The sequence below is a fragment of the Bufo bufo genome, chromosome 6, assembly GCF_905171765.1.
Source record: "Bufo bufo chromosome 6, aBufBuf1.1, whole genome shotgun sequence".
Classification (NCBI taxonomy): Eukaryota; Metazoa; Chordata; class Amphibia; order Anura; family Bufonidae; genus Bufo; species Bufo bufo.
This window is the reverse complement of record NC_053394.1, coordinates 240,764,668-240,789,160: the sequence shown is the minus strand read 5'-3', so window position 1 is coordinate 240,789,160 and position 24,493 is coordinate 240,764,668. Positions and strand designations below refer to the sequence as shown.

Sequence of the window (24,493 nt, the reverse complement as noted above, 5' to 3'; positions counted from 1 at the left end):
ATGCCCACGGATTTGCCCATTTAGGAGTATTATTAATGGAAAGTGTCTCTCAATATAGCTGATATAATCTCAGGTAATAATTTTCTTCCCGACTGTCTTGTTACGTACACCTAGGCCGGTACTGTTACCTGGACATCCCTATATATATTTTATACCCTTACACTTGTGCACGAACTTAGATGCTTTTAATCTCCCAGTATCTATTATCTATTTGCACTTGTGCACGAACTTAACAGCCTCCGGACCGCCTAACGCACGGATGCGTCCTGGAGGCGGTCGATTCATTCCTCCTGGACGCATCCGTGCGTCATCTCGCAAGACGCGAGATTTCGGTCAGAGCCGGCCCGCGCATGTGCATCGCGGGCCGGCAAAAGTTAGAGGAGTATTACATCAGCAACCTGCCAGCCAATGATCGTCGCTGGCAGGTTGCTGAAAAAATCAAATCACAAGCCATCTAACACCTTATATTTATAAATATAAGGTGTTAAATGGCTTCTCTGCTCCTCTGCTGGTCCTTTTGGTCGGTTGGTTCCAGCAGAGGAGCAGATATCACAGTGAGTACTCACCAACACCACACTTAGCCCCCAGATCACCCCCCATCACCCCAATTAACCCCTTGAGTACCCCTTGATCGTCCCTGTCAATCACCTAGTGAAAGGGAAAAAAGCGATCAGTGTAAACTGTCACATTTTTTTTCACTGGTATTGACTGATAGGTTTTAGGATAGTTTAGGCCCCTTGGTTAGGTAGTTAGCGTCAGTTAGCGCCCAGCCCACCGCACCACAGTCACTGATTCGCTGATTAGCGTATCGCTAATCAGCTTTTGTACTTTTATAGTATCTGTAAGTGATCAAAACTGATCACAGTCAGATCTATAATAGTATTAGTGTCACCTTAGCTCGCCCTCCACCTAAAACGCAGTGTTTGCCCGATCAGGCCTGATCGTTCGCCCACACGTGCGTTCACTCACGCCCGCCCCGCCGCAGTGACAAAAATTTTATTTATTTTTTATCACTGCACAATCACTTTACAAGCGCTGCGGCGATAAAAAAATTCGTTTTGATTTTTTTTATCAATCGCAGCGGCCTCCGGTACTTCGCTAGCCTCCCATTTGTAAGACAGGCTTGCTTTTTTTCTTGGGTAGTCCCAGGAAATACCCCTAAATTTAGTAGTCCAAATGTCAAACAGGGGGTATTCTTCTGAAGAGGCCTACAGGATTCTGACCCAGTCGGATGAGGAATGGGAACCCTCATCTGATGAATCTAGCGGGTCAGAATATGAACCTGTAGAAAGCAGTGGCAGTCTGACCCAAAGTTCGGACGAGGAGGTTGAGGTCCCTGATAGAACCAGGCGTACCCGGCCTGTGTCGCTAGACCACAGGTTGCGCAGGATCCGTTTCAAGGGCAGCAGAGTGGGGCTGGCGCTGTCGGATTACGTGGTGAGGCATACACCAGCAGCGCAGCCCATCCTGGACCTAGTACCAGCACTGCCGTACAACATGGTGAAGTGGCGAGCACCAGAAGGGCAGTTGAAGCTGGTACGGTGGCACGTGCAATAGTTACCCCGTCGCAGCCACTGCACAGACAGGCCCGTAGAGCCCCTAGAGTCCCTGAGGTGCTGGCAAACCCTGATTGGCAGTCCCCAACTTCAGCCGCACCTGTAGTTCCCCCTTTCACTGCCCAGTCTGGAGTTCGGGTTGAGACAGCTCAGATCGGTTCGGCACTGGGATTTTTTGAGCTGTTCTTGACTGCGGAGCTCTTAAACTTAGTCGTGGCAGAAACAAATCGGTATGCCACTCAATTTATAGCCGCCAACCCGGGAAGCTTTTATGCCCAGCCAACCAGTCCAAGTTTCCAAAATGTAAATTTTTCTGGGCCTTCTCCTCAACATGGGTCTAACCAAAAAGCATGAATTGCGGTCATATTGGTCCACGAACCCAATTCATCACATGCCCATGTTCTCTGCTGCTATGTCCAGGACACGATTTGAGACCATCCTGCGTTTCCTGCACTTTAGCGACAACAGCACCTCCCGTCCCAGAGGCCACCCAGCTTTTGACTGGCTCCACAAAATTCGGCCCCTCATAGACCACTTCAACAACAAATTTGCAGATTTGTATACCCCTGAGCAAAACATCTGCGTAGACGAGTCCCTTATACATTTTACCGAGCGCCTTGGCTTCAAACAATACATCCCAAGCAAGCGCGCCCGGTATGGGGTCAAATTGTATAAGCTCTGTGAAAGGGCCACAGGCTATACCCACAAATTTTGGATCTATGAGGGAAAAGATCAGACCCTGGAGCCGGTGGAAAGACAGTCTGGGACTTGGTGTCACCCTTATTTGGCAAGGGGTACCATCTTTATGTGGACAATTTTTACACAAGTGTGCCCCTCTTCAGGCATTTGTTCCTAGAACAGATTGGCTGCTGTGGCACCGCGCGACCTAGTTGCCGGAGCTTCCCTTAATGGCTCGTTACCACCCATCTTGCAAGGGGGGAGAGGGCTGCCTTGTGTAACGAAGAACTGCTCGCGGTGAAATGGAGAGACAAGCGTGACGTTTACATGCTCTCCTCCATTCAAGCAGACACGACAATACAAATTGAACGGGAAACCAGTGTCATTGAAAAGCCCCTCTCAATACACGACTATAACCTTCACATGGGAGGGGTGGACTTCAATGACCAGATGTTGGCTCCCTATTTAGTTTCCCGACACACCAGACGCTGGTATAAGAAGGTGTCTGTATATTTGATTCAATTGGCTGCATATAATAGTTTTGTTCTCTACAGTAAGGCTGGGTGAACAGGATCCTTCCTCAAATTTCAGGAAGAGATCATCGAGAACCTCCTGTATCCAGTGTAGTGAGCCGTCTACACGAGCGACATTTCCCCAATGTCGTTGCTGGTACCTCAACCCAACCGTCACCCCGAAAAAAATGTTGTGTCTGTAGCAGGAGTGGAATAAGGCGTGACACCCGCTATTTCTGTCCTGACTGCCCTGACCACCCTGCCCTATGCTTAGGGGAGTGTTTCCGGAAGAACCACACACAGGTACACTTAGCATAGGGATTGCATCTCACAGGACAGGCACACAGGGCTATTTGGGCCCTTACACTCACAGCTGCTGCAAACCTCTCCTTTCACCTGGGATAAAGTGCATAATGTACTTCGCCACATCTTTGGGCGATTTGCGCTTTGCACATTGTCCCATGGGGAAGGAGAGGTTTGTCCTATAAAGGTAAAAAAAAAAAAAAAAAAATTATCACCGGTAAGCAAAAAAGTTAACGTTCAGTTCAAAAAGTTAAATAAAGTTTATATGTTCCGTTCAAATTTTATTATAAAGTTAATAAATTTATTGTGTTGCGGCCTGTTTTTTTCTTTTTGTTTTATTTTTTTTACCTTCCAGGTGGACCAACCGATCGACTAGCTGCAGTACTGATGTGCATTCTGACAGAAGCATTGCGCTGCTGTCAGATTACACAAAAGTCGGTGTATGCGGCGCTGCAAGACGAGATTTCTCCTCTGCAATAAAAGATACGTTTGCCGAGGCATATGAGCTGAGGAGGCGGCGGTGTTCATATACTTTGGCAAACACTTTGTATATAAAAAATAATGAAAAAATCCCGGCAATGATTTATTCATTCACATCGATTGATGTGAATGGAGAAATCTGGTTTGCCAGGGCATACGGGCTAAGTGGGTATGGATGTTGTGCGGAGCTCCTATGTCCTGGCAGACGCCTTTCCCCTCCTTTTTTTTTTTTGGGCAGAGATTTTTTCATCCACATTGATCGATGCGAATGAAGAAATCTGTGCCGTTCATTTTTTCTTTCAGCCCAGAGGCTGAACGGAAAAAAATAATCTCATTACCCGTATGCTCAATATAAGGAGAATAGCAGAAACTCCTAATGCTGGCCATACATGTAATGATTGCAGAGACCCTCAAATGCCAGGGCAGTACAAACACCCCACAAATGACCCCATTTTGGAAAGAAGACACCCCAAGGTATTCGCTGAGGGGCATATTGAGTCCATGAAAGATTGAAATTTTTGTCCAAAGTTAGCGGAAAGAGAGACTTTGTGAGAAAAACAAAATATATATATATTTCCACTAACTTGTGGCAAAAAAAAAAAAATTCTATGAACTCGCCATGCCCCTCATTGAATACCTTGGGGTGTCTTCTTTCCAAAATGGGGTCACATGTGGGGTATTTATACTGCCCTGGCATTTTAGGGGCCCTAAAGCGTGAGAAGAAGTCTTGGATCCAAATGTCTAAAAATGCCCTCCTAAAAGGAATTTTGGCCCCTTTGCGCATCTAGGCTGCAAAAAAGTGTCACAGATCTGGTATCGCCGTACTCAGGAGAAATTGGTGAATGTGTTTTGGGGTGTCATTTTACATATACCCATGCTGGGTGAGATAAATATTTTGGTTAAATGGCAACTTTGTATAAAAAAATGGGAAAAGTTGTCTTTTGCCGAGATATTTCTCTCACCCAGCATGGGTATATGTAAAATGACACCCCAAAACATATTTCCCAACTTTTCCTGAGTACGGCGATACCAGATGTGTGACACTTTTTTGCAGCCTAGGTGGGCAAAGGGGCCCACATTCCAAAGAGCACCTTTAGGATTTCACAGGTCATTTTTTACACATTTTGATGTCAAACTACTTACCACACATTAGGGCCCCTAGAATGCCAGGGCAGTATAACTACCCCACAAGTGACCCCATTTTGGAAAGAATACACCCCAAGGTATTCTGTGAGGGGCATGGCTAGTTCCTAGAATTTTTTATTTTTTGTCACAAGTTAGCGGAAAATTATGATTTTTTTTTTTCTTACAAAGTCTCATATTCCACTAACTTGTGACAAAAAATTAAAACTTCCATGAACTCACTATGCCCATCACGAAATACCTTGAGGTGTCTTCTTTCCAAAATGGAGTCACATGTTGGGAAGTTATACTGCCCTGGGATTCTAAGGGTCCTAATGTGTGGTAAGTAGTTTGAAATCAAAATGTGTAAAAAATGACCTGTGAAATCCTAAAGGTGCTCTTTGGAATGTGGGCCCCTTTGCTTACCTAGGCTGCAAAAAAGTGTCACACATCTGGTATCACCGTACTCAGGAGAAGTTGGGCAATGTGTTTTGGGGTGTCATTTTACATATACCCATGCTGGGTGAGATAAATATCTCGGCAAAATACAACTTTTCCCATTTTTTTATACAAAGTTGGCATTTGACCGAGATATTTTTCTCACCCAGCATGGGTATATGTAAAATGACACCCCAAAACACATTGCCCAACTACTCCTGAATACGGCGATACCAGATGTGTGACACTTTTTTGCAGCCTAGGTGGGCAAAGGGGCCCACATTCCAAAGAGCACCTTTAGGATTTCACAGGTCATTTTTTACACATTTTGATTTCAAACTACTTACCACACATTAGGGCCCCTAAATTGCCAGGGCAGTATAACTACCCCACAAGTGACACCATTTTGGAAAGAAGACACCCCAAGGTATTCCGTGAGGGGCATGGCGAGTTCCTAGAATTTTTTATTTTTTGCCACAAGTTAGCGGAAAATGATGATTTTTCTTTTTTTCTTACAATGTATCATATTCCACTAACGTGTGACAAAAAATAAAAACTTACATAAGCTCACTATGCCCATCACGAAATACCTTAGGGTGTCTTCTTTCCAAAATGGGGTCACTTGTGGGGTAGTTATACTGCCCTGGCAATTTAAGGGCCCTAATGTGTGGTAAGTAGTTTGAAATCAAAATGTGTAAAAAATGACCTGTGAAATCCTAAAGGTGCTCTTTGGAATGTGGGCCCCTTTGCCCACTTAGGCTGCAAAAAAGTGTCACACATCTGGTATCGCCGTACTCAGGAGAAGTTGGGCAATGTGTTTTGGGGTGTCATTTTACATATACCCATGCTGGGTGAGAGAAATATCTTGGTCAAATGCCAACTTTGTATAAAAAAATGTGAAAAGTTGTCTTTTGCCGAGATATTTATCTGTAGTCTTAGGTTGTCTACCCACATCCATCTCTACATTATGCTCTCACTGTAGCTGGGGGTACATGTGTTATTCTGCCTATTTATACATATATATAAGTTTTCTGCATATTTTGTATTGTTGTTCTATTATTCCCTATATTCCCCTCTATAGCTTTTTTATTTTTTATTTCTAGATCATCGCATAATTACATGGATGGTTCATCTTGTTTGTGTCACATACAGTCAGATTTTTCCACAACCAAGTGTTCTAGGGAATTTTTGATATCTATTTTTAATCCTGCATTGACATCTCGATGTTTACCTTCTTCCATGGACCGCACAAGCACATGGGCACTTTATCAGATCTGTTACAGCCCATCACTCTTCTACGGCCACCTGGACTGAAGGAGGGACGAGCATCAGTCTTGATGGTAATTATTTAGTTTTTCTTGTGTCATTTTATTTTTCCTACTTTGTCTTTTATTATATATATATGGAGAGGAAATGCACCAAACAGAAATGCTACTGACTATACTGGGAAGTCATAAATGCAGATATTAAAAGCTGAGACTTTCGCCAATATGTTCCAGTCAGGAAAATATCGGAGCCCATCGATGCACCACGTCACGGTCACTCAGCAAGGCAGAGGGTCCTAGCCGCTGCTCTAACTATGGTGTGAACACGGTCTGGGGGTGATATAATTCAGCTCACAGCCAAGCTTCCACACAAAAGCCCAGCATGAATACTGTGGTAGTACAATGTGAATGAGGCCAGGCTGTGAGCCACACCTATGCTAGACCATGCGATGGAGGTTACCAGGTGCAACAGAGTGTTTGAACACACTCAAATCTAACAAGACAGAAACACAGAAATGAAGTGGCAATTCTGGAGGAGCTGCTCAGCCCCTGACACTGTGGCGTGTCTTTTATTGGGGGTGCAGCCCGACCGCATGTGGACCGCAGTAATCGACTAACCCCAGTGAAATATGCATACAATGGAGGATGTCAACGCGGTCCATATGCACCACAAGAAGCAAACTACACAGAATGTAGCATTCTGTGTAGTTTGCTTCTTGTGGTGCATATGGACCGCGTCGACATCCTCCATTGTATGCATATTTTGCTGGGGTTAGTCGATTACTGCGGTCCACATGCGGTCGGGCTGCTCCCCCAATATAAGACACGCCACCGTGTCAGGGGCTGAGCAGCTCCTCCAGAATTGCCACTTCATTTCTGTGTTTCTGTTTTGTCTTTTATTAGTATCTACATAGAGATGGTCCCCTATCTGTCTACGCCATTTGTATTTTATTTTTAGTTACTCTTATTATTTTACTATTTTTACTGTTCTTTTCATGGTTATCTTGCTGTTCCTTTATTTTTCTGTTCGTTTCTATTATACATTATCACAGAAATGGAGAGAAGGTGAACCCTTCATTTATTCCTATTGGTTATAGAGATTTCAGGTAGAGTTGAGCAAACACCTGGATGTTCGGGTTCGAGAAGTTCGGCCGAACTCGACCAGAACTTCGCCCCGAACCCGAACCCCATTGAAGTCAATGGGGACCCGAACTTTTCGGCACTAAAAAGGCTGTAAAACAGCCCAGGAAAGGTAAATCCCCTGAAAACAAATGTGTATAGGGAAATGAATAAAAATAAAAATAAAATAAATAAAAATTAACCAATATCAATTGGAGAGAGGTCCCATAGCAGAGAATCAGGCTTCATGTCATAGCAGAGAATCAGGCTTCATGTCATCCACCACTGGAACAGGCCATTGTCAGATATTTATAGGCCCCGGCACCCAGACAGAGGAGAGAGGTCCCATAGCAGAGAATCAGGCTTCATGTCATAGCAAAGAATCATGCTTCATGTCACCCAACACTGGAACAGGCCACTGTCAGATATGTTTAGGCCCCGGCACCCAGACAGAGGAGAGAGGTCCCATAGCAGAGAATCAGGCTTTATGTCATAGCAGAGAATCATGCTTCATGTCACCCACCACTGGAACAGGCCATTGTCAGATATTTTTAGGCCACGGCACCCAGACAGAGGAGAGAGGTCCCATAGCAGAGAATCAGGCTTCATGTCATAGCAGAGAATCATGCTTCATGTCACCCACCACTGGAACAGGCCATTGTCAGATATTTTTGCCCCGACACACAGACAGAGGAGAGAGGTCCCATAGCAGAGATTCAGGCTTCATGTCATAGCAAAGAATCAGGCTTCATGTCACCCAACACTGGAACAGGCCACTGTCAGATATTTTTAGGCCCCGGCACCCAGACAGAGGAGAGGCCCCATAGCAGAGAATCAGGCTTCATGTCATAGCAGAGAATCATGCTTCATGTCACCCAACACTGGAACAGGCCACTGTCAGATATTTTTAGGCCCCGGCACCCAGACAGAGGAGAAGTTCATTCAACTTTGGGTTGCCCCACAATATAATGGTAAAATGAAAATAAAAAGAGTATTGAATGAGGAAGTTCCCTGGAGTACAATAATATATGGTTAAGGGGAGGTAGTTATAAATGTCTAATCTGCACAAAGGATGGACAGGTCTTGTGGGAACCATGCCTGGTTCATTTTTATGAACGTCAGCTTGTCCACATTGGCTGTAGACAGGCGGCTGCGTTTGTCTGTAATGACGCCCCCTGCCGTGCTGAATACATGTTCAGACAAAACGCTGGCCGCCGGGCAGGCCAGCACCTCCAAGGCATAAAAGGCTAGCTCTGGCCACGTGGACAATTTGGAGACCCAGAAGTTGAATGGGCCTGAACCATCAGTCAGTACGTGGAGGGGTGTGCACACGTACTGTTCCACCATGTTAGTGAAATGTTGCCTCCTGCTAACACGTTCCGTATCAGGTGGTGGTGCAGTTAGCTGTGGCGTGTTGACAAAACTTTTCCACATCTCTGCCATGCTAACCCTGCCCTCAGAGTAGCTGGCCGTGACACAGCTGCGTTGGCGACCTCTTGCTCCTCCTCTACCTTCGCCTAGGGCTTCCACTTGTTCCCCTGTGACATTTGGGAATGCTCTCAGTAGCGCGTCTACCAACGTGCGCTTGTACACGCGTATCTTTCTATCACGCTCCAGTGGAGGAAGTAAGGTGGGCACATTGCCTTTGTACCGGGGATCCAGCAGGGTGGCAACCTAGTAGTCCGCACACGTTAAAATGTGGGCAACTCTGCTGTCGTTGCGCAGGCACTGCAGCATGTAGTCGCTCATGTGTGCCATTCTGCCCAGAGGTAAGGACAAGCTGTCCTCTGTGGGAGGCGTATCGTCATCGTCCTGCGTTTCCCCCCAGCCACGCAACAGTGATGGGCCCGAGCTGCGTTGGGTGCCACCCCGCTGTGAACATGCTTCATCCTCATCCTCCTCCACCTCCTCCTCATCCTCGTCCTCCTCGTCCTCCAGTAGTGGGCCCTGTCTGGCCACATTTGTACCTGGCCTCTGCTGTTGCAAAAAACCTCCCTCTGAGTCACTTCGAAGAGACTGGCCTGAAAGTGCTAAAAATGACCCCTCTTCCTCCTCCTCCTCCTCCTCCTGGGCCACCTCCTCTTCCATCATCGCCCTAAGTGTTTTCTCAAGGAGACATAGAAGTGGTATTGTAACGCTGATAACGGCGTCATCGCCACTGGCCATGTTGGTGGAGTACTCGAAACAGCGCAACAGGGCACACAGGTCTCGCATGGAGGCCCAGTCATTGGTGGGGAAGTGGGGGTGTTCCGCAGTGCGACTGACCAGTGCGTGCTGCAGCTGAAACTCCACTATGGCCTGATGCTGCTCGCACAGTCTGTCCAGCATGTGCAAGGTGGAGTTCCACCTGGTGCGCACGTCGCATATGAGGCGGTGAGCGGGAAGGCCGAAGTTACGCTGTAGTGCAGACAGGCGAGCAGCGGCAGGATGTGAACGCCAGAAGCGCGCACAGACGGACCGCACTTTATGCAGCAGCTCTGACATGTCGGGGTAGTTGTGAATGAACTTCTGCACCACCAAATTCAGCACATGCGCCAGGCAAGGGATGTGCGTCAAACCGGCTAGTCCCAGAGCTACGACGAATTTTCGCCCATTATCGCACACCACCAGGTCGGGCTTGAGGCTCACCGGCAGCAACCACTCGTCGGTCTGTTGTTCAATACCCCACCATAACTCCTGCGCGGTGTGGGGCCTGTCCCCCAAACATATGAGTTTCAGAATGGCCTGCTGACGTTTACCCCAGGCTGTGCTGAAGTTGGTGGTGAAGGTGTGTGGCTGACTGGATAAGCAGGTGGAAGAAGAGGAGGAGGAAGCCGAGTAGGAGGAGGAGGCTACAGGAGTCAAAGAATGTTGCCCTGCGATCCTTGGCGGCGGAAGGACGTGCGCCAAACAGCTCTCCGCCTGGGGCCCAGCCGCCACTACATTTACCCAGTGTGCAGTTAGGGAGATATAGCGTCCCTGGCCGTGCTTACTGGTCCACGTATCTGTGGTTAGGTGGACCTTGCCACAGATGGTGTTCCGCAGTGCACACTTGATTTTATTGGATACTTGGTTGTGCAGAAAAGGCACGGCTCTCTTGGAAAAGTAGTGGCGGCTGGGAACAACATACTGTGCGACAGCAAGCGACATGAGCTGTTTTAAGCTGTCTGTGTCCACTAGCCTGAATGACAGCATTTCATAGGCCAGTAGTTTAGAAATGCTGACATTCAGGGCCAGGGATCGAGGGTGGCTAGGTGGGAATTTACGCTTTCTCTCAAATGTTTGTGAGATGGAGAGCTGAACGCTGCCGTGTGACATGGTTGAGATGCTTGGTGACGGAGGTGGTGGTGCTGGTGGTACATCCTCTGTTTGCTGGGCGGCAGGTGCCAACGTTCCTCCAGAGGCGGAGGAAGAGGCCGAGGCGGCAGCAGAAGAGGTAGCAGGGGGAGCCTGAGTGAGTTCCTTGTTTTTAAGGTGTTTACTCCACTGCAGTTCATGCTTTGCATGCAGGTGCCTGGTCATGCAGGTTGTGCTAAGGTTCAGAACGTTAATGCCTCGCTTCAGGCTCTGATGGCACAGCGTGCAAATCACTCGGGTCTTGTCATCAGCACATTGTTTGAAGAACTGCCACGCCAGGGAACTCCTTGAAGCTGCCTTTGGGTTGCTCGGTCCCAGATGGCAGTGGCCAGTAGCAGGCGGACTCTCTTAGCGGCGGGTGTTCTGCTTTTGCCCACTGCTCGCTCTTTTGCTACGCTGTTGGCTCGGTCTCACCACTGCCTCTTCCTCCGAACTCTGAAAGTCAGTGGCACGACCTTCATTCCATGTGGGGTCTAGGACGTCATCGTCCCCTGCATCGTCTTCCACCCAGTCTTCCTCCCTGACCTCCTGTTCAGTCTGCACACTGCAGAAAGACGCAGCAGTTGACACCTGTGTTTCGTCATCATCAGAGACGTGCTGAGGTGGTATTCCCATGTCCTCATCATCAGGAAACATAAGTGGTTGTGCGTCAGTGCATTCTATGTCTTCCACCGCTTGGGAAGGGCTAGGTGGATGCCCTTGGGAAACCCTGCCAGCAGAGTCTTCAAACAGTATAAGAGACTGCTACATAAGTTGAGGCTCAGACAGTTTCCCTGATATGCATGGGGGTGATGTGACAGACTGATGGGCTTGGTTTTCAGGCGCCATCTGTGCGCTTTCTTCAGAAGACTGGGTGGGAGATAATGTGAACGTGCTGGATCCATTGTCGGCCACCCAATTGACTAATGCCTGTACCTGCTCAGGCCTTACCATCCTTAGAACGGCATTGGGCCCCACCAAATATCGCTGTAAATTGTGGCGTCTACTGGGACCTGAGATAGTTGGTACACTAGGACGTGTGGCTGTGGCAGAACGGCCACGTCCTCTCCCAGCACTAGAGGGTCCACTAACACCACCACGACCATGTCCGCGTCCCTTACTGGATGTTTTCCTCATTGTTACCGTTCACCGCAATAAGAAAAAAATTATTTGGCCCAATGTATTGAATTCAAATTCAGGCAATTTTTTACAGGCACCTAACACTATCTGGCTATCTACTTAGGTACCGTATTACACTAATACAGGCACAGCAGTAACCACAGATTTAGCTGAATATAAATTGTAGGCCTAGTATTTAGGCGGTGGATGACAGGTATACGTTTACGGACAGAATTAGACTTGGAGATGCACTGTAGCGTTTGAAGTTATTGAGAATGACCCTATCCGCACCTTCAATCTAATATACCCTTTTATGGATAGATTTAAACTTGGCCTGATACAGCAGAAACCACTGATTTAGGGAATTGCTAATTTGGGAATTGTATTTCAACCCAGAAAAAATATATATCCTTTGCCAGACAGCAGATAGTATTACAATTGGCTAGCCACAGCTGAAACACCAGATTTAGGGTACTGCTATTTTGGCAATTGTATTTCACCCCTCAATAAAATAGCAAGCACAGCCAAGCCCCTGATGTAGGATATAGCAAAAAAAAAAACCACACTATTGATGGTTAAATGGACTTGGTGGCAGCTTGTGCTGGTGCACCACAAGACACAAAATGGCCGCCGATCACCCCAGAAAAAAGTGACAGAAAAACGCTCTGGGCAGCCTTAAAACAGTGAGCAATTAAATAGCAGAGATTGAATGATACACAGCTGTACATCGATCACTTCAGTAATTGTTTTTGCTGAGTAAATCCCTGCCTAATCTGGCCCTAACAGCAGCAGCTGCATCCTATCCCTACACTGATCAGAGCAGAGTGACGTACGGCGCTACGTGACTCCAGCTTAAATAGAGGCTGGGTCACATGCTGCACTGGCCAATCATAGCCATGCCAATAGTAGGCATGGCTGTGATGGCCTCTTGGGGCAAGTAGTATGACGCTTGTTGATTGGCTGCTTTGCAGCCTTTCAAAAAGCGCCAAGAAAGCGCCGAACACCGAACCGGAACCCGGACTTTTACGAAAATGTTCGGGTTCGGGTCCATGTCACGAACACCCCAAAATTCGGTACGAACCCGAACTATACAGTTCGGATTTGCTCATCCCTAATTTCAGGCGGTATATCCATTTAGCTTCCTCCTGTTGTAGCCTCACGTCGATATCTCCCTGTCTTGGGCCTGCTTTTACTTTCTGTATTCCCCAGATTTTTAGGCCTGAGGAATTAACTCTATGATATTTATTCAGATATCTTACGAGAGGGGTGTCATCTTTGGTGTTAAGGTTGCTGAGATGTTTAGAGATTCTCCTTCTCAGTTCTTGTATCGTCTTACCTACATATATTTTGGGTCATTCGCACTGTATCGCATATACTACTCCAGTAGTTCTACAGTTAATGTAGTCTTTTATGATGAATGTTTTTCCGTCATGGGGGTTTTCAAATTCTTTTTTTTTTTGCCATATATTTGCAAAATGTACATCCTCCACAGGGATAAGATCCCTGTGTTGATAGCCAAGTGGTATTACATTTTTTCTTTTGAAAACGGCTATGCACCATGATCTCTTTTAAATGTTTCCCCCTTCTATAGGTAATGGATGGATTGCTGGATATTACCTCCCTGAGGTCCTTATCTGATCTGAGAATATGCCAATATTTTTTAAAGATACTGTATACCCTTTGGTGTTGGGAATCGAAAGACCCTATGCACCATATTGTTTTTTCGTTATTTCTCTGTTCCTTCCTCTCTCTATATGTTTTGCTCTGTTGTAAGCCTTGTATAGTGTCTTCCTAGGATACCCTCCGGCCAAGAATCTCTGGTATAGTAATTTTCTTTCCTCCTCATAGGCTGCTTCATTTGTGTTGTTCCTCTTTGCCCTCAAGTATTGGCTACTGGTATGCCTTTTTTAAGGGGCCTAGGATGACAACTTTCCCAATGGAGGAATCTGTTGGTTGCCGTTGGTTTCTATATATCTCTGTGCTGATTTTACCACCTTTTTCGAGATTTATTTTCAAATCTAAGAAGTTTATGTCACTACCAGAGCTTTGGGACGTTCTCACAGCTCTGTTTCTCCACCCCTGTGATGATGTCACTACTAGAGCTGGGAGGAGTTTTCTGTTTCCTTCATCCCAGCTGCATTTGATTTCCCTGCCTTTATATTCCCCCTCCTCCTATTGTAGGTGTGGATTATATTTCTCATTTGGGTTGTAGCTCTTGCTTGAGTATCTTCCCTTGCATGCTATCCTTTCACTGGACCTGTGTTCTGCTGCAGCAAGTACTCCGGATATTGCCAGCCTGTCTTTGGATCCGTCTTCTCTGCGGCTGCAGCCCCTTCAGCTAAGTGTACAGACATTGTTGTGTATCTGTGTGTTTTCTGACTGGATCCGAGGCGACAACGGTTCCCTCCATATACTGAGCAGGGCACCGGTGGCCGTGCCCCTTCCACTATTGTAGGGGTTACAGTGGTCATCAGTCTTAGGTACGCGGGCATGCCTCCTTCCACCATTTGGATCCGGGCATGGGCTTAGCAGCATAGGGAGAGCTTTCGAGGGTCTGACAGGGGTAACCCTTTATCCTCCCTAGTTTGGGTCCGGTCAGTAGCTCTATTTTCTGTGCATGCTCTTGTTGCTCACATACAGCCGTGACATTATAATCCACCAAAACCGTCTTTTTTGACATGGATCCGCTTTCTGGCCTGGTTGACCGCATGCAGGGTCTTTCTTTGGAGGTAGCGGATCTCCGTCAATCTATGACTCAGCTTCAAGCATTGGGCTCTGCTCCGGCCCATGGAGTCTGTTGCGAGCCAAAGGTCTCACTTCCGGAAACGTTCTCCGGGGGCAGTGAGAGTTTTGTTCGCTTCAGAGAGGCATGCAAACTCCATTTTTGCTTGTGTCCACATTCCTCTGGTAATCAGGAGCAGAGGGTGAGGATTGTCATCTCCCTGCTCAGGGGTAATGCTCAGACTTGGGCTTTTTCGCTGCCATCAGGGGATCCCTCCCTTCGATCCGTGGAAGGATTTTTTGTGGCCCTGGGGCAGATATATGATGACCCGGATCGTGTTGCTCTGGCCGAATCTAACTTACGTTTTTTATGCCAGAGCAAACTGTCTGCGGAGCTTTATTGTTCTGAATTTTGGAGATGGGCAGCTGATTCAGGTTGGAATGATGCTGCACTCCGGAGTCAGTTCTGTCATGGTCTCTCAGAGAGATTGAAAGATGCGTTTGCTTTCCATGAGAGACCAACGTCCTTAGAGTCTGCCATGTCATTGGCGGTACGCCTTGACAGGCGTCTAAGAGAAAGAAACGAGACCTCTCTGTCCAGCCATTGTCAGTCTAGGGGCAGTGGTGCGGACTCATTCAGTGTGCAGGGGCCTCATCCTATCTCGCTCCCCTCTGAGGAGGAGCCCATGCAGCTAGGTCGACTTGCCCCTGATAAAAGAGGATTTAGTCCTCAGAGTATGGTGTGTTTTTGTTGTGGGGGCATAGGTCATTTGGCAAATGTTTGTCCGTCTAGGAGATTCTTGAACTGTACTAAGAGCGATAATAAGAGAAAAACCTCAAAAGGTAAATCATCAAACTCTGCTTCATCTGCTACTTTGGGCAAAGTTGATGTAGGAATTGATGCTTTTCCTCTGACCTGCAGTTCCCGTTTTCTCCTGTCTGCCAGGGTGGCGCTAGAGAGCAAAGTCATTTCTTGTGAGATTTTTGTTGATAGTGGAGCGGCCGTCAATCTTATTGACACTCAATTTGTAGCCATGCATGGTTTTCAGGTTTGCACATTAGAAAAGGATATACCTGTTTTTGCTATTGACTCTCTCCACTCTCACAGAGATCTCTGAAGGGCATTGTTCACAATATCCGGTTAGCTGTAGGTGACACTCATGTGGAGGATATATCTTGTTTTGTCCTTAACGGATTGCCTTCTCCTCTAGTTTTGGGGTTACCCTGGCTCACTAGACATAACCCCACTATTGATTGGCAAGGAAGGCAAATAAATGAGTGGAGTGACTTTTGTAGAGAGAATTGTCTTACAGCGACTTTTGCAGAGGTGTCTACTAAAACTGTGCCATCATTTCTCTCTGATTTCTCGGACGTGTTTTCAGAGAGCGGTGTTCAGGAGCTACCTCCTCACCGGGAGTTGTCCCATTAACCTCATTCCCGGCGCCAAGCTGCCAAAAGCTCGCCTCTACAATCTCTCACAACCAGAAAGAATCGCAATACAAACCTATATCTCCGAGAGTCTCGATAAGGGGCATATTCGTCCCTCAAAATCACCTGTTGCCGCTGGTTTTTTTTTTGTTAAAAAAAAAGATGGCTCTCTGAGACCTTGCCTAGATTTTAGGGAGCTGAACCGTATCACGATTCGCGATCCCTATCCCCCTCCTCTGATCCCGGACCTCTTCAACCAAATTGTTGGGGCCAAAGTTTTTTCCAAATTGGATTTGAGAGGCGCGTACAACCTGGTCAGGGTCAGAGAGGGGGATGAATGGAAAACGGCCTTTAATACCCCTAACGGGCATTTCGAGAATCTCGTTATGCCTTTCGGCCTGATGAATGCTCCGGCCGTCTTTCAGCATTTTGTTAACAGTATTTTCTACCATTTAATGGGGAAATTTGTATTGGTGTATCTTGATGATATTTTGATTTTTTCCCCTGATGTTCAGACCCATCAGGATCATCTTTTTCAGGTTCTGCAGATTCTGCGGGAAAATAAATTGTACGCCAAGCTGGAGAAATGTGTTTTTATGGTATCGGAGATTCAATTTCTGGGTTTTCTCCTCTCTGCTTCTGGTTTTTGCATGGATCCGGAGAAGGTCCGTGCTGTACTTGAGTGGGAGCTTCCTGAGAATCAGAAGGCATTGATGCGTTTTCTGGGTTTTGCGAACTATTACAGAAAGTTCATTTTGAATTATTCCTCTGTTGTCAAACCCCTCACTGACATGACAAAAAAGGGGGCGGATTTTTCCTCTTGGTCGGAGGAGGCGCTTGCAGCTTTTTCTAAGATTAAAGAGAGTTTTGCATCTGCTCCCGTTTTGGTGCATCCCGATGTTTCCTTACCTTTTATTGTTGAGGTGGATGCTTCCGAGGTGGGTGTGGGTGCGGTTTTGTCCCAGGGCCCTTCTCCTGCCAAATGGCGACCCTGTGCCATTTTCTCTAAAAAACTCTCCCCGGCAGAGAAAAACTATGATGTGGGAGATAGGGAGTTGTTGGCCATCAAGTTGGCTTTCGAGGAATGGCGCCATTGGTTGGAGGGGGCCAGGCACCCTATCACCGTTTTTACCGACCATAAGAATCTGGCATACTTGGAGTCGGCCAGGCGTATGAATCCGAGACAGGCCAGATGGTCTCTGTTCTTCTCCAGATTCAATTTTGTCGTCACATTCCGCCCTGGGATCAAAAATGTGAAGGCTGATGCTCTCTCTCGCTGTTTTCTGGGAGGAGGAAACTCCGAGGACCCGGGTCCCATTTTGGCGGAGGGGGTAGTTGTTTCTGCTCTATATTCGGATTTGGAGGCCGAGGTCCAGGCTGCCCAGAATGAGGCACCTGCCCGTTGTCCTTCTGGGAAGTTGTTTGTGCCTCCTGAGCTACGTCACAAACTCTTCAAGGAGCATCATGATACTGTTCTTGCTGGTCACCCCGGGAGTAGAGCCACGGTAGATCTCATTGCTCGGAGATTTTGGTGGCCGGCTCTTCGTAAGTCGGTGGAGGGTTTTGTGGCTGCTTGTGAGACGTGCGCTCGCGCTAAGGTCCGCTCGTTCACGGCCTTCAGGTTCCCTTCTCCCGTTACCCATACCTTCCCGTCCTTGGACACACCTGTCCATGGACTTTATCACGGATCTTCCTCGTTCCTCGGGGAAGTCGGTGATCCTGGTGGTGGTGATCCTGGTGGCTCATTTCGTACCTTTCCCTGGTTTACCCAATGCTAAAACGTTGGCGCAAGCTTTTGTCGACCATATTGTTAAATTGCATGGCATTCCCTCTGATATTGTTTCCGATAGAGGCACGCAGTTTGTGTCCAGGTTCTGGAAGGCTTTCTGTTCTCGCCTGGGGGTTCGGCTGTCCTTCTCTTCTGCTTTTCACCCGCAGTCGAATGGTCAGACTGAGCGCCTCAATCAGAATCTGGAGACATATTTGCGCTGTTTCGTGGCAGAGAACCAGGAGGATTGGTGTTCATTTCTCCCTCTTGCTGAGTTTGCTCTGAACAACCGTCGTCAGGAATCTTATGATAAGTCGCCATTCTTTGGTGCATATGCGTTCCATCCGCAGTTTGGGACATTCTCGGGAGGGGCTCTTTCTGGTTTACCTGAGGAGGAGAGATTTTCCTCGTCTTTGTCTACCATTTGGCAAAAGATTCAGAGTAATCTTTAAAAGATGAGTGGGAAGTATAAGCGTGTGGCTGATAAGAGACGTGTGCCTGTTCCGGACCTGAGTGTGGGTGATCTGGTGTGGTTGTCTGCAAGAAATATTAAACTGAAGGTTCCCTCCTGGAAATTGGGTCCCAAGTTTATTGGGCCTTATAAAATCTTGTCAGTCATCAATCCTGTTGCCTTCCGTCTTGATCTTCCACGGGTTTGGAAGATACATAATGTATTTCACAGATCTCTCTTAAAACCATATGTCCAGCCCACGGTACCCTCCTCTTTGCCTCCTCCTCCGATTTTGGTTGATGGCAATCTGGAGTTTGAGGTTTCCAGAATTGTGGACTCTCGCATTGTCCGCAGTTCTCTCCAGTACCTCGTTCATTGGAAGGGTTATGGTCCTGAGGAGAGGATGTGGGTTCCGGTGTCGGACATTAAAGCCACTCGCCTCATCAGGGCATTTCATAGGGCTCATCCTGAGAAGGTGGGTCCTGGGTGTCCGGAGTCCACCTGTAGAGGGGGGGTACTGTCACTACCAGAGCTTTGGGACGTTCTCACAGCTCTGTTTCTCCACCCCTGTGATGATGTCACTACTAGAGCTGGGAGGAGTTTTCTGTTTCCTTCCTCCCCAGCTGCATTTGATTTCCCTGCCTTTATATTCCCCCTCCTCCTATTGTAGGTGTGGATTATATTTCTCATTTGGGTTGTAGCTCTTGCTTGAGTATCTTCCCTTGCATGCTATCTTTTCACTGGACCTGTGTTCTGCTGCAGCAAGTACTCCGGATATTGCCAGCCTGTCTTTGGATCCGTCTTCTCTGCGGCTGCAGCCCCTTCAGCTAAGTGTACAGACATTGTTGTGTATCTGTGTGTTTTCTGACTGGATCCGAGGAGACCACGGTTCCCTCCATATACTGAGCAGGGCACCGGTGCCCGTGCCCCTTCCACTATTGTAGGGGTTACAGTGGTCATCAGTCTTAGGTACGCGGGCATGCCTCCTTCCACCATTTGGATCCGGGCATGGGCTTAGCAGCATAGGGAGAGCTTATGAGGGTCTGACAGGGGTAACCCTTTATCCTCCCTAGTTTGGGTCCGGTCAGTAGCTCTATTTTCTGTGCATGCTCTTGTTGCTCACATACAGCCGTGACAGTTTAGACTTTTCTTCTGTATCTCTGCTATAAGTGTTAGGCCTATATCATTTTTGTTGAGGTCTCTAGTGAATTGAACAAAATCAGATTCATTGCCATCCCAAAAAATTTAAATATCGTCTATATACCTTCCCCAGTGGGATGGCACTGAATCTGATTTTGTTCAATTCACTAGAGACCTCAACAAAAAATTATCTCCATTTCTGTGATAATGTATAATAGAAACGAACAGAAAAATAAAGGAACAACAAGATAACCATGAAAAGAACAGTAAAAATAGTAAAATAATAGTAACTAAAAATAAAATACAAATGGCGTAGACAGATCGGGGATCATTTCTATGTAGATACTAATAAAAGAAAAAGTAGGAAAAATAAAATGGCACAAGAAAAACTAAATAATTACCATCAAGACTGATGCTTGTCCCTCCTCCGGTCCAGGTGGCCGTAGAAGAGTGATGGGCTGTAACATCATCTGGAAGAGACCCTAGAGGGTAAAGGGGAAGAAAATTTGAGTACAGATCTGATAAAGTGCCCATGTGCTTGTGCGGTCCATGGAAGAAGGTAAACATCGAGATATCAATGCAGGATAGAAAATAGATATCAAAAATTCCCTAGAACACTTGGTTGTGGAAAAATCAGACTGTATGTGACATAAACAAGATGAACCATCCATGTAATTTTGCGATGATCTAGAAATAAAAAATAAAAAGCTATAGAGGGGAATATAGGGAATAAGAAGAAGCATATGTATAAATAGGCAGAATAACACATGTACCCCCAGCTACAGTGAGAGCATAATGTAGAGATGGATGTGGGTAGAAAACCTAAGACTACAGCATCCTCAAATGTCTACCTCTATAGGTCCCCACGTAAGTGTAAATATAGAATTAAGAACTATAGGGAAGAGAGAACTGCTTTAAGTTCGTGCACAAGTGCAAATAGATAATAGATACTGGGAGATTAAAAGCATCTAAGTTTGTGCGCAAGTGTAAGGGTATAAAATATATATAGGGATGTCCAGGTAACAGTACCGGTCTAGGTGAACGTAACAAGACAGTCGGGAAGAAAATTATTACCTGAGATTATATCAGCTATATTTAGAGACACTTTCCATCAATAATACTCCTAAATGGCTAAGTATTGTGCGCATGTGGGAATGCCAGGTACAAGATCCGGAAATTCTAAAGATCGGGCGCATGCGCGAGTATATCTGCTACATCGCGAGACCGTCAAGTCCGCGTGCATGCGTGAATGCCAGGTACCTGATCCGAAAACTTCAAAGATCGGGCGCATGCGCGAATAAATCTCTTACATCGCGAGACTTGGCCTAAAAGTTCTCAACCAAGGAGAACCTATCGGAAGATAGGAGGAGGGGTAATGAGGAAGGCGTGCAAGACGCCAAGGTATCCCATTGGTGGTGACTGGTGACGAATAAGATACACTATACGAACCATTAAAAGATAGTCACCGCCCCCAACACTCATACCTGCACGATCCCTTGAAGACGCTGGATGCCCAGCGAAACATGTCGGGACGCAGGGTGTATGAGTGATTTTAGGCTCAGTGGTAGTCAGGGAGCTCCCCAATAGGAGTTAATGTACAGCTAGTATAGGAACTACAAGCAATAGGTATATAACTATACAGAGTATGATCAATAGAGGTGACCGGCTGTAAAGTAACAGCCCAATAATTGGAGCTACCCGCACCACTGATAGTTTTAATTTGTCTAGTACAATTTGTGTGTAATAGTATAGGATTTTAAAGGCACACTAATAAAAGTAAAATTTTAATTACATTAAAGGCACATGATAAAAAGACGTAAATAGGTCCAGATGGACCACTTGTTAGTTAGCAAGTGGGAGGCACATATGCAAACTGTTGTAATTCCTACACCGTTCACCTGATTTGTATGTAAATACCCTCAAATTACAGCTGACAGTCTGCAGTTAAAGCACGTCTTGTTCATTTCATTTCAAATCCATTGTGGTGGTGTATAGAGCCAAAAATGTTAGAATTGTGTCGATGTCCCAATATTTATGGACCTGACTGTATTTACATTTGTGCCTAACCAATTGCTTTTCAGATCTCAAGAAAAATTATTGTTATGGGTTATGGTATTGTTCTTTATGCCTGCAGGATTTTTCTCTTTTTGTATCTTTCAGGAGACCTTCATCTTCGTGTCGAGGACGACGCGGGATAAACAAGGGGGTTATGCAGTGTCCCACTACCCTCGTGGGTACTGCAAAGTTGTCGTGTATAGCTTTCTATGCCTTATATAACCTGTTTTATGGTGCAAAGCATCTTTATGCATAATCCCTGCCTACAGGTGTGTCAGATTGCATTACACCGAGCCTACCACTAGGGGGAGACAACACATCCCATATATATAGCTCAGCTCAGGCCTAACCAGTTGAGTCCAGTTCAGTCTGAGTCTGCAGTCTTAGTCTGCAGTTAATGCAGTCTTTAGCTCTCAGCCAGTCTTTAGCCCAGAGCTGAAGTGGGCCACATACTCAGCAGTATATTAATTCAGAAAGCACTAAAGAAGCAGACCCACAAAGGGTTACGGCCATCGCTATAAGCGCCTTAGGACCTTTGGAGCTAAAAGTGAAGTATTTACCAGCCTCCGGCAGCCTCACTAACTTGCATTGGGATAACAAGGACCAGCTTAGAACTCCCCTACCAGTAAGCATAAAATCTATATCATTAATGAGAGACAGACAACACACCTGTAAGCAGTGGACCTCTTGCAGCTTTACCTCTGTCCATCTTAGAGAGACTGTTCTATACTTGGATGTTACTGTTACCAGGAGAACAGTTCAGTAAAAGTTATAAGTTGAATTACACCATCCTCGTCTCAGTCTTCAGTTCCTCAATTAACACTACAGTAAATGGTTGTACCACCACAAAAGGTAATGGCGTTACGACTACAAGGGACCTTGCCATAGGCACATTAATACAGACCAACAAGGGCACCTCAAACCACCATCTGGCCTGTGTCCCTTACACCAGAGTGTGCCCCAGAGAATTCCTGTGCCGTTCTCCTTATCACTAATGCGAGCCTGCCCAGGGACGACATAACCGTGAGTAACCAGAATTGTATTGCTCACCTATTGCTCACACCGTGACCTCACATGTAATTCCCCTGTCGGTCTGGCATACCGCACAATGTTCACATCCATGTCCGAATGTGGAACGGACAGCCCCCAGACTGAAGACTGATCCATTATTCGATGAGCTAATTCATCTGAGTGACTTTTTACACACAGATCATCGGTCCATACAGAGAAAGTTGCAGCATGTACCATTCAGCTCCAATTTTCCTGCAAGAGAAAAGGCGAATTTACATTGCACAATTGTCGGGCCGATTATCGGCAATTAATTTTACCATGGACGCTCATTGTCGATAATAGACCAATGTAAATGTCGTATAGATCATCCGATTAACAAGCAAACTGCTTAGGGTGATATGATCTTTCATGCAGAGATCTGGCGTAGCTATCACTCGTCCCCATACAGTGGATGTGATTGCTGTATGTGAATGCAATGTTTTACCTTCACTGACAAGTAGGCACTTATCTGGAAGAACCGGTTCGTTTTAGAGATTAGCTAATTTTTTAAAAAATTCAATTTGGACAGTTTGCTGGATTTCCCAAAAAGATTTGATTCGATCCAAATTAATTTTTGATAAATCGTGTTAAAAACAGCTATTTCCTGGCTGCAGAGAGCCTGTATAGTGGTGAAGAACACTGTGCCTTGCAGTAACACGCATAGGGAGTCTGCTGTGATAGTGAAACAATACTGTGAGTCAGTATGACACGCAGATGACAGGCATCCCTCTTAGAATCACTTCACACTTCACTTCTTTGGGCAGTCACGGGGCCAAAACTGACCAAATAACTCAAGTGTGAACTCAGCCTTACAGGTCAATGTTAGATTTAGATTTAATGAACCGTACAGTGGTCTAAGGTTCTACTATAGAGTTTAAGAAGCACACTCCTTTTACACCGTCATCAGCTGATTCCACATAGATTTCTACAGAACCTGTTCTGTTACACACTGAAACAAGTAGTGTCCCCATGACCGAGTGGAGAGGGTGGCAAAAGCATGAGGAGTCAACACAGTGGCCTAGTCACAGATTGGGCCATGCTGACGTTCTCCAGCGGCTTGATGAAAAAGTCCCACACTGCCGAGTATGGCATTTTCCCCCCACCACCCGTGCACCGCTACTTCTTTCAGGACAGGTAGTCTCCTGTGTAGCAGGCGGTCTACCATGGGCATGTTTGGCTACAGATCTCACACTGCTGCCACCCTGCTGACTCACGGCCACGATACCACCCTGCTGGCTCTGCCACTGCCTCACGCACAAGCTGCCACCCTCTTTTCCTGATGATGATGATGATGATGAAGCCCCTTCGTCACCCGTCTTTCACGTGCAATCGGCTACATCATCATCATCCACTACTGTTTGCACGTCACTAATGTCATCCTCACCAGTCTCGGGGACACGTACCAGACTGCTCGCAACACATACTCCCAGGCTACTCTCATCGTCGCTACTTGCCTGCCTACTGATGGATGCAGCAGATCTCTCTATTTCACCTGTCTGTCGGACATACTGTACTGTAACATTAACTGCAAGGGTAAAAGAGCAATAGCATCAGGCCGCAATTTCGCAACTCCGCAACTACTCATTGACACATCAAATTAAATGTAAAAGAATTTGAACACCAAAAGTGTGTAGTATCATACCGCAATTTCACACCAACTCCTCAACTAGGTATTGACGCATGAAATTAAGTATATAAGAATTTGAACACCCTAAAATGTGTAGTATCAAACCAGGTTTGGATCAAAAACACAGAACAGGTGCAGATCTGTCCATTACACCTTTTCTCTGAGTAGGCCTCACTACTGGTTTTGGCTCACAAAAAATTAGGGAAATAACTGACCAAATAACTGAAGAGTGAACCCTAAATTGTGTAGTATCAGGCCGCTATTTCACACCACCTTTGCAACTACTGATTTACACATCGAATTAAGTGTAAAAGAATTTGACCACCCTAAAAGTGTGAAGAGAAGT

General features: G+C 46.3%; 1 pseudogene; it reads right to left on the bottom strand.

The window, feature by feature from the left end:
• LOC121005640 overlaps positions 1–24,493 on the bottom strand; it is a 113,944-nt pseudogene that overhangs the window by 32,107 nt on the left and 57,344 nt on the right.